Source organism: Lipophrys pholis (genome assembly GCF_963383615.2).
Source record: "Lipophrys pholis genome assembly, chromosome: 17".
NCBI lineage: Eukaryota > Metazoa > Chordata > Actinopteri > Blenniiformes > Blenniidae > Lipophrys > Lipophrys pholis.
The window spans coordinates 17,325,799-17,337,420 of NC_137643.1; positions in this window are offsets into that span (position 1 = coordinate 17,325,799).

Below are 11,622 nucleotides of genomic sequence, written 5' to 3' on the forward strand. Positions count from 1 at the left end.
AGCCCTCAAACTCCTGATTACAATTTGATTTCATCCAAGTTTTGCACATCAGGTTCGTCTTACGTCTTACTCTCTCTCTCTCCTCTCTTGTGCACTTTTTTTTCCCCTGTCATGAGTTAAATTACTGAACTGAACCCAAACTTGCCCGAATAATGCTAATTACAGCAGCTTGGAAACGCGGCAGCCTAAAACCGAAGCCAAACGCCGAGCGGAGCGGCGCAGCGCAGCTGGAGAGCAGCTGATTTCACTTCATGTGTTTGGCCGCCGCTCCATCGCTGCATATTCAGCACCATATGTCGTCTGTTGGCGGGGTGGGGGTGGGAGGGGGTGGATGTAGATGAACCGGGCATCGCTCCCCACGTACACGCAAAGTTTGTGTGGTTTTGGCCGACGCCGGATGACAGGAATTCGGCCACGATGCGCTCGGCTCTCCTGAAATAGTGTTTTTCCCTCTTCGCGGCTCTCGTTCCCGTGCATGATGAGTGGTGAGCGCAGTTAGTGGGAAGACCTTGTGGAGTTTGCATGATCTATCTACGGGTCTGGTTTTCCTCCCGGCTGACCTGCAGTGTAAAGGCGTTCGTGTTACATCATTTATTGTCTTTGGTAGGTAAGCTGGGATTAGCCGAAACGTCAGTTTGATCAAGCATTACCGAAAATTCATTCAGTTTTATTCCTGTTGCTTCAAATACTGTCATTTCGACAGAGAACACATTAAAAAAAGCACTTTTCAAAAAAAAAAAAATAAATCCTATAATACTTCAACTTTCAGACCATAAGCCTTCAGTTCTGAATTATTTTTTCCAATTGTCTCATGCTGAGTTCATACTTTCCTGCTCTGGCATAATGCAGTGTGCTTGTTTCGGATGCAGTTTATCTCAAAATCTTCATTTTACTAGCGTCCGGTGCACAAGTGGCCAGCGTGAGATCGTCTTACTCGATTTGTCGCCTTCGCACTGTGACAAAGAGACAATTGTCCTATGTTTGAAGGATTAGCCGGCCTTATAGGATCTGGTTTGGCGACAGTTTGAAGATACAGATGTGTGCAGATTTTCTGCTTTTCTACTTTTTTGGATGATCCAGCCCAGAAATGTCAGTTATATTGGGAGTTTTCCACAGCGGGATGTTAATTTTTACTCTATATCCATGAAAGAAAAAAAAAAGACTAAAGCCTTCAGTATTAAGTCTTGTCAGTGTGCACAAAGCCTGGAATAGTTACACTTCGCAGAGCTCCGTTCATTGATAAAAGGTAACACTGACACGTTATTGAGCCGTTGCACTGGGTGACGACACGTCGGTGTAAACATATATTTTTTTGGTCAATCCTTCTGCAGCCTGCCGTTGGTAAAAACTCACAAGAGAGCCAAACGTGTGTTCAGAATTTTACGCTGCTTTCAAAGGTCTGCCTCGTCGGTAGGAACATAAATAAGAAATGAAAAACAAGCTTGTGGTTTTGGTGTTTTATGGTGAGACGTTGAAAGAAAAGAGCAAATAGAAGGAGGATTTATTATTAAGCACACCTGCACTTTGTGTTACCAATGAAGAAAACAGTTTGATTTACTAAGATCCTGCCTAAAGCATGCAAAATGTATGCGCCATGCTCTGCCCGTTTTAAAAGCGATGTCCGTTTCCACGGAAACGGCAGAAACGCTGAAGAAAATGCAGTCAGCATGTAGGGCCACTAGTGGGTGCTGTTCATTTGGTTTTGTATTGAAACCACACACACTCATGCACCAATATGCTATAAACAACATTGTTCTTAGTGTCGATCTACTCACACGTGCAAAAGAACTGTTCACTACAGCCGCACGCGCAGCAGCAGCGTGTCTAAAAACTTTTTTTTTTTTCCTTCCGTTTCCACGGTGACGGAATTTCCAAAGTTCCACCTTGGAGGCCATTTTCAAAAAGTTGTGTTTTCCCGTGACTCTAAGCGCCATTAAAATGCAGCAAAAGATGTCACGTAAACGGGCGTGGATAGCATTTAAAATTTTTGTATATTTTGCTGGTGGTTCACTCAAAGTAATAATAGTGACACCCGCCAGTGAAGCGGCGCCGCCAAACTGCTAAAAGCTGCGCTCTTTTATTTCTTTATTCTCCTTCTTCTTTCCCTCGTCATGTTGTCCAGATTTTGTCGGCTCGTATTTAACAACCACTTGAAAACGGATCTACACGCTGACCAGCGTTGCCAGATATGGCGGTTATCCCCCAATTGGCGAGCCGGACTCTCTTACCTTTTAACTTTAAAGTTCATGCATTTGTGTGATTTTGACGTGTTCTTTATCACACATATAATAGTTTTGGGGTTTTAACAGGATTCCTACACAGGCTGAGATTTGAGCTGGTTTTCATTGAGGTGTTGGTGGATGGCTCTATCAAACATTTTAGCAGTTTACAGCAGATAAATCAGAATTTGGCGAAAAGTACATAGGAAACAAAGTCTGCAATCGAAAGTCGTGGGGGGGAGGGCAGTAGAGGAAATGACAACAGCAGCATCCTTTCTTTAAGTATGGCGGACATTAGTCTTATCAGCAGTCACCATATTCATTTTTTTTCACACGCTCTTCAGCTTTGTTTGTAAGACCTTCCCACCGCTGTAGCAATCGCTTCATCCAGAAGGTTTTTAAGGGGCAGAGGACTTCATCAGAATTATGCGGCTAAAGATAAGGCGCCATTATCTTCTTCAGAGCCTCGTCTTTAATAACGATTGTGAATCTGTCGGATCTTGGCCCCTTTTGCTTCCGTTCACTAGTTGAATTGACTCAAAAAAATAAGAAGAAAAAAAAAAGTCAGACAGAAAAATGCTGCCAAGCTGAACTCAGCAGAGTTGCACCTTATTAGAGATAATGAGTGAACGTTTGAATGCCTCGCTGCTTGAGATGACTGCTAATCAGGAGAGCACACACATACACACACACACACACACACACACACACACACACACACACACACACACACACACACACACACACACACACACACACACACACGCACAGTGGATTTAAACAGAGAAACGGTCATTATGTTCTCATCTCAATCCTGCAGCGCTCTCTCCCTCCTTTATCAGCCGTCGTCTCCTTCCCTCCGTTATCTCCGGCCACCCTCATTCCCCCATTTATGACTTCACCCTCGCTGTCGCAGTGCTCCCTTTCTCATATATCACTCCAGTCTCTCCCTCTTCACCGGTCTCGTCCTCACTCCACCTCCAACCAGACTGGCTTCCCTCCCTCCCTCTCTCTCTCTCCCCCGGTTCTCATTACGGCCGCTCTCAGACTCCCCGTCAGCCGCCTCCCCCCGATCCCTCGCTCCTCCGCTCGTTCATCACCTCTTCGCCTCCGACTGGCCGGGATGCGTGCTTCACCTGGTAAACAAGCGGGGAGAAATTGACCATGGGGAGGAGGGGGAACGAGAGAATCGATGAGTAGAAGATGACTGGAGAGATGGGATGAGTAAAGCACTTTTTTTTACAGCGTTAATTTCATCGAAACGTAGCAGGACCAATACAGGATTTTTATACACGCTGAAAATGAAAAGGTGTTTTGATGTACGCACGTCCCATTGTGAGGATGTCTGCTCCTAGAATCCCAGATGTTTGCTCCTCTATTGGCCCCGGATGAGCAACGCCAGCCAGCGTTTTCTCAAACTGCGCTAATTACATCAGCTCGCCGGTGATCCGAAAGCATTTATGACCTTTAAAGTCAGAAGTGGAACTCGATGCCTCCGATGCTCCACTCGTGTGTCGACGGGGGAAAAACAACAAACTACGACCTTAAAAACAAACATGTCGTCAAATTAAAAACCGCACATCCGTGACCGTTGTTATATTTGTAAAGGCAGAGGACATGAACAAGCTATAATGGCGTTTGTAAACAATAATATGATGAAATCTGTTACTCACGGTGGCTTGTGACTGACATTGGAAAGTAGTTTAGTTGGAATATAATTGATTTCAGTTAGTTCTACACGATTAATTATAATGTTGATGGTGATAATTAAAGCACCTCTTTTGAAGCTGTTTTTCTCTGAGCTTTCAGGAAATACCGTAATTTCTGGACTATTGAGTGCATCTGAATATAAGCTGCACCCAGAAAATTGTAATATAAAATAAAAATGTATGTATATATATATAGGCCGCAGGGTCCACATTGCAACAGAAGAGAGAGAGAATTACTGCAAAAATACACAAACGCCGAGTGTTTTGTCTCTGTTGTTAAAGTATTTTATTGGTTATTTGCTGATTGTGATTCTGACAAGGAAGATTTACCTCTGAGGAGGACGAATGGTCAGCCATGGAGCGCAGGAGGTCGGAGTTCCGTGATGCACCTGAACACATCGCCAATGTATCATTAACCCGGGAAAAATCCCCAAATTAGCCGCATTGTTGTTTCAGCGGCAGAGTTCAAAACGTGTGAAAAAAGTTGCGGCTTATAGTCTGGAAATTACGGTATCTGTGATGAAAATGTCTCTGGAAAATGCAACTTTTTGCAAATGGCTCCCAAGGTGGAACTTGTGAAAATGCTCCGTCTACATGGCAATAAGAAAAACTTCACTTTTCAGAAACGCTCTTGACTCCTTCTCCATGGAAACGGGGTTGACCAAACATTGCCGCGTGAACGCAAAACTTTTTCTGAAACGAAAACGGCAAAAAAATCGAACCTTTCGACTCGGAGCCTCCCGTTTTAAATCACCCTTCTGCGTGTTTGACGTCGGCGTACCTCAGGACACATCACGCCATCCAGAAGCGCTCGTGTTGATCAGTTACTCTTTAATGCAGGATGAAGGGCGAAAAGAGAAAAACACGCTTTGTTCAAACACTATATAAATAGATGTGAACCTCAGAGCAGACAGATTGAAAGGACGACTGTATAGAATGAGTAAGTGCCTGCGCTGCTGCGGTGGTCTGCTAACCAAGAGTCCAGACAAATCGTCTGACTTTGAGAAACTAAATGAAGTTTGTTCCACCGCCACACAGCGGGACGGACACTTTTTCTTTTCTTCTTCTTCTTCTTCTTTTTTTTTTTTTTCTATTGTGAAGCATATGATACCTGAGGCGGTGACAGAAGTGGAGCATCACGGCCGGCTGCTCGGTAGAACGCAGCAGAATTAGCAGAACGGGCACGCCCGACGGAGCAGACCCCGGGGAGGCGAACGTCAAGCTTCTCTTTCAGGGCGTCTAAGGAGACCTGTTAAATGGTTGACGCTCTGTCGGCACGGGCGCGCCAGGTGAAAGTCAGCAAGTTTCTTTTTAGGGGGTATTTTTAAACTGCCCTCCCCTGCTGTTACCCCTCCTCGCTCTTGTCTTTAATCTCCCCGCGGCTCTAGAGAGGAGAACGGGACGGATTCATTCACGAAAAACACTCCTAATTAACTTAAAGGTCAACGTCTGCACCTGCTTTCCTCATCGGGATTATTTATAGCCGTTTTAATTTCTTTCTTTCTTCTTCTCTCTTGCTCGTAATGTGTGCTCTGTAAATGAAGAGTCCACAAATTCCGTGGTGAGTGCTTGAGCTCGTCTCTGAGGTTAAGGATGTGGGATGAGAACGAGATCGATTCTTGCGATTCCGATGCTGATATTGTAAAAATATCAAATTGATAGTCTGAACCTGAGTACTGCATTTTCCAGACTGTGCCTCCCTTTTTTTTGCTTTTTGTTTGGTCATGTGACTTATAGTAAGAAGCAGTTTCTAGATATAAAAAAACTGGAACAAATACCATCGGGGACCACTAGATGTCACTGTATGACAACAGAATACTGCTACAATGGCACAGGAAAACCTCCATTATTACTGTATCTCACTGAAATAAACCGAAGGCTACAAAATAAATTTATAGAATCTGCATTCGAAACTGTTTAGAATCTGAGAAACCTTTGAGAGCCAAAACGAACAAATACACAGATGTTCGGGAACAAGAGCTGCTGGATGAGGATTATCAATCAAGCAGTTTCATCTGCACGCGAAAAAAATAAACACTACTTATAGATGCTCTCCCTGGACTTGAGTTAGTATAGAAAGTGTGGCTCCATGTGTTGAAAGAGTTCATCAAGTCAACAGATATTTAACTTAATGTTGGATGCCGTAGAAAAAAAACAGTTACCGCAGCTGCAGACGATATATAAAGACTTACCAGACAGTCTAGTGAACGCTCTCGTTAATCTGGCTGCACAGGGAGTGAACGTCGTCGGGATTATCGCACATTGGGGGCAGTAAAAGCACAAGCGGCTGAAATACTTCTGAGGTCTGAAGTGCTAATTTTCCTGCAATGGGCTAATCTGAGAACACACACACACACACACACACACACACACACACACACACACACACACACACACACACACACACACACACACACACACACACCAGTCCCGTCCAAAGAGACACTGGGGGGGGGGGGCGCAGTAGCAGAAGGAGTGTCTGGCTCAGACAGCTCAGTCTCCGTCTATCTGAGGCTGCAGGAGGCGACTCAACAGCTGCTCAAGGTGAACGACCAATGAGGCATGTGCACACATGAGGAGAGGGAGAGAGCGAGACACCTGAAGACAGACAGAAGAAGAAGAGCGAGATGAAGGGCGGGATGAGTCAGAATCAGAGGGAACACAGGCCGACAGACACACGGGGGCAGGGGGGATCGTTACACACAGCGGGGTTCCGCGGTGTCGACGTCCCGTCACGGCGCGACGATTGAATATCGGTTGTCCGCCGACTGGGATGGGAAGAGATTCGGATTTGATCGTCATCCGAACGAACGTGACCTGAATATCGAGTCTAAGTTTCCACACTGAACAAATCATATCTGGATCCAGGAGTTTTTTTTTTCTTCTTCTATCCCGTTTACAATCTCCCTAAAACAAGCTGTTTGTATGAACGTCTGAGCCCCGAGTACCGATGTGTGATTAAAGTCATCTTAAAATGAGAAATATCCCAGTCGTTCACCACGGAGCTTCTCAGAAACCCCATTACTACAAACCCCTGCTAATTTAATAAAGTACCGGCTGAAATATGGCTGAAGATCGACTCTTTCCCACCGTAGATGACCGACGAGCGAGAGCTCGGAATATTCACCCCCGAGGCCCTACATAAACCCGTACAGAACAGGGCCTCCTACTTAATGGCATATATTTGTACTTTATGTCAAAGCAAATAACCAAGAAGCATGGATTTACAGCAGCATAATGGAGTCAGTGTTTTATGTACGATCACCACGTCCGTGTTGAGCCATTTTGATGTTTATGGGATAAAACCTGTTCATGAGGGCTAGCATGACTCTGCTATTGTTCACACTCATGGTATATATAAATATATACGTATATACTATTTCTATGGAAATATAAATGTCTAATTATGTATTAACACAGAAGAAGGAATAAAATATTTTCAATGCACCGTCCACGAGTCGTCTGTGTGTGTGTGTGTGTGTGTGTGTGTGTGTGTGTGTGTGTGTGTGTGTGTGTGTGTGTGTGTGTGTGTGTGTAAATCCTCAGCAGTGTGAGTAATCACACTTGCCAAGGTGGAATTAAAGCCCCCCCCCCCCCCCCTGCCCCCCCTGCCCCCGGTGATTAATAGGTCAAACAACAGGAATAGTTTAGCAATTCATCAAATAAAATGCAGGATAAATCGGCTCTCGGTTCCTCAAACGTGAAGATTAGCAGCATGTTTCACTTTCGTGTACCTGGAGATATTACGTCTTAAGAGAACTGATCAGAATAAATTAGATGCTGGTCTGAAGACAGCAGCACCTCGGGCTCCGTTTACACGACGACGTTCTCAAGTGAAAACACATCGTTACAGAAAGCGATGTAGTTTTCATGCCGGGCCACTAGTGGGTGCTGTTTTTTTTGTAATGAAACCACACACTTCATGCATACAGAGGAATATAAACATTAACAATGGCGTTAACAGAGCTTTATTTCTCATTCGAATCATTGGATTTAACCTCACAGGTGTGATCGAAGGATCTTCACAGACTTTAAGGCCCCGTTTCCATGACAACATGTCAAGTGAAAACACGTCATTTCTGCATTTTGGTTACAGAAAAGTTTCGCTTTTACACGTCCATGCTTTGAAAACGATGTGACATGGCAGAACTAAAGAAATCGTTTAACGATGTCGTCATACGCGTTCCTCCACATCTGCTCCATTCAGATTATTCGGTCATACCAAAGGTTCTGTGGAGCTTATTCCTTCCGAACCTCTCCTTTTAGTTAATGTATGCTGAGGCGCTTCTCCTTGAGGGCCAGACTCAGGAAACACTTTGAGGTTCAAATATTGTGCAAGAGTCAACAGAACACGGAGGAAAACCCTGTTCACTGTGAGCATTATGCATACAGCGACGAGGACCGAGGCTCCCGGCCAACTCTCAGTGGGGGAGCACACAGTGCAGCGGTCAGAGAGCGAATACAGCCGTTATGTCACACACACACCAACATTTCCGCAGTGTGCAGCTTAGCACTGAATCAACACTGAAAGCGAAACTGCTTCAATCGAAGTTTGGTTCTGGTTGGAGATATCACATGTAAATCAGTGTGTGTACAAAGACGCGGCGTCCTTTAAAGACCCGGACGGCCAGCAGAGTTCAGTTCTTGTCGTCCAGTCCCCGTCTTTGCTTCCGACGTCACTTCAGACAGACGCCATCCGAGGCGAGAACCGACTGAAGCGTTTGCATCATTAGCCGCCGTCAGCCCCCGTCTGACAATGTACGCAGTCATCATCTGCCGCCGCTGTTTACCCCGTTCATTATCGAGCAAATATTTCCATTTTATTCCACACAACGCCATCAGCTGTGTGTGTGTGTGTGTGTGTGTGTGTGTGTGTGTGTGTGTGTGTGTGTGTGTGTGTGTGTGTGTGTGTGTTCTAATGATTTACACATCCAGCCTTGAGTTTGAAGGCCTTTGCAGTCTAACCTTGTCACACCTCATGTGCTGGAGGCCAGCTCTGGCCAGACAGACACACACACACACACAAACACACACACACACACACACACACACACACACACACACACACACACACACACACACACACACACACCCTTCATTAGCATTCAGAGAGAGGGAGCGTCTGCTGTTACCAGCTCTGCTCTGATCCTGTTTATGGGGCCGAAGGTGGTCTTTCATTAAGATCAGATCACGTCGCCTCCTGTTGGATGAACTTTGACTCACACCAGGACAGCTGAAGAGCACTCCACAAACTCTTTAGTGAATAATGAATGGATTCTACTGGGTGTTTTGAAAAATAATTCATCGTTTAATCTCCAGATATCCAAAAATATCAGTTAGAATGTTCCGACTGATCAAAGTGAGCAGCTGCCCAGCAGCGCCTGACCTTCTCAGGCTTTATTGATCTCATGAGTCAGATCAACTGAATTACTATGACAAAGATCACTGCGTTTAAGTGTAGGTTTACATCCATCCATCCATCCATCCATCCATCCATCCATCCATCCATCCATCCATCCATCCATCCATCTATCCATCCATCCAACCATCCATCCAACCGTTCATCCATCCATCCAGCGATCCAACCGTTCATCCATCCATCTAACCGTTCATCCATCTATCCATCCATCCAACCGTTCATCCATCCATCCATCCATCCATCCATCCATCCATCCATCCATCCATCCATCCATCCATCCATCCATCCAACCATCCATCCAACCGTTCATCCATCCATCCAGCGATCCAACCGTTCATCCATCCATCTAACCGTTCATCCATCCATCCATCCATCCAACCGTTCATACATCCATCCATCCATCCATCCATCCATCCATCCATCCATCCATCCATCCAACCGTTCATCCATCCAACCGTCCATCCATCCATCCATCCATCCATCCATCCATCCATCCATCCATCCATCCATCCATCCATCCATCCATCCAACCATCCATCCAACCGTTCATCCATCCATCCATCCATCCAACCATTCATCCAATCGTTCATCCATCCTGCTTTATCTAGATTGTGAAACAAATTAAGCGTATTGTCTTTTCTTTTCTTTTCTTTTCTTTTCTTTTCTTTTCTTTTCTTTTCTTTTCTTTTCTTTTCTTTTCTTTTCTTTTCTTTTTTACAGCGTTCTCTTTATAACAATCTTGTTCTACTTCCAGAAAATGGCACAAATGTTGCAACTATTGCATCGAACTTTGAAGAAACGACAGAGGTTTTGTTTTGTCACTTTGGGGAGGAAAACTTTTCTCCCTCGTCCCAGAATCGGTGTTTCTAAAGGCCAGAGAGTCTTGGCAGGACTATGACACTGTGAGACAACGAGTCTGAGAACAAAAACACGTTCATTTCATCCTGCGCTCCAGGTCCATCCTCAGAAATACAAAATTGTGACATAAAAGAATGAATGTGAATGAAATAAGCTCATGCTGGAGACTGAATCTGATCATCTTTGTTGACTTATAGATGGAGCACGTTGAAATTAAGAGATGCAAAGTGCACTGCTAAAGAAAATGTATTGACTTATTGATTTAATTCTCACCTGTATAATGTGGAAAGTTCACACGCCCAATGCACAAACACTCACACTCACACTCACACACGCTGTGCACCCCCCACTTAGGGAACTATTAATGTAAGTGCTGATGTTTTGCTGAGGGATTCCGTCATAGACGTCTCTTAAAAAAGTAGATAATTGATTCTTTTTGGTACATTAAAATGTCAATTTTAACTCCATTCCAAACGGTTAATGGAAAAATCAATTAGCATTCATAATCTGTTTTTGCATTTTTACACTAGATTATTGCCTTTTGTCAAACATTTCAAAGTGGCTTTCATTCGGTTAATAAACTTGATCATCTTCACAAATTGGCTTGAAGTGCAACGGCGGTCGAAATAAAACTTGATTTAAAACTGCTTGTCGTTTTTCCCTGAAGCAAACGTGGTTTTTCTATCACTCATTTGTCTTCCTTAAGCTGACGTTGCTGTCAAATCGTTGCCATATGGAAACGCAAAAACAAAAATATTTTCACTTGAAAAGTTGTTTAAAAAGACAGAAATCAATGAATTATCAGGCAATAAGTGGCACATAAAGTTTCATGAGGCTTATATATACGTATGTATTTTCTTCTTGGTGTTATTTTGTCATTCCGTCTCTTGTTTTGTCCTTGACTCGCCCTCCTGCTGTCTGATTGCTTCCCTGATGAGTTTCACCTGCGGCTGAGTGAGTGAGCGTCTTCACCTGGTGGCTGTGCTTTATATTGGGCTCCTGCTGTTGGTTTGGTCTGTGTTTGTCGCTCTGCAGTGCGTTCCGTGTTTGTTCTACACAGTCTCCTGTTATCTTTGTGATCCTTTGGGGGGGGGGGTTTTTTCCAGATTTTAGCAGTGTCTGGAACGGCGAGTCCTCAGGGCGTATCATCTATTCTACGCCTTAGGCCCCATTTACACAACATTTCAAGTGGAAAAAGGTCCATTTATTCCCCGACTTGGTCTCTGTGGAAAGGGTGGGAAATGCAAGTTTTTGGAAACGCTGCTGCTACGCGTGTCCGCCACGGCCGGAGTGAATTTGTCTTTTTCTGCACATGCTCCGTAGACGTACAGGAACAACGGCGGCCTCCAGAACTTAGGGCTCGGTGGTTTACTAAATGAGTCCCCTGTGATGGCAGTCCCGCTCCGTGGTGTTTGTG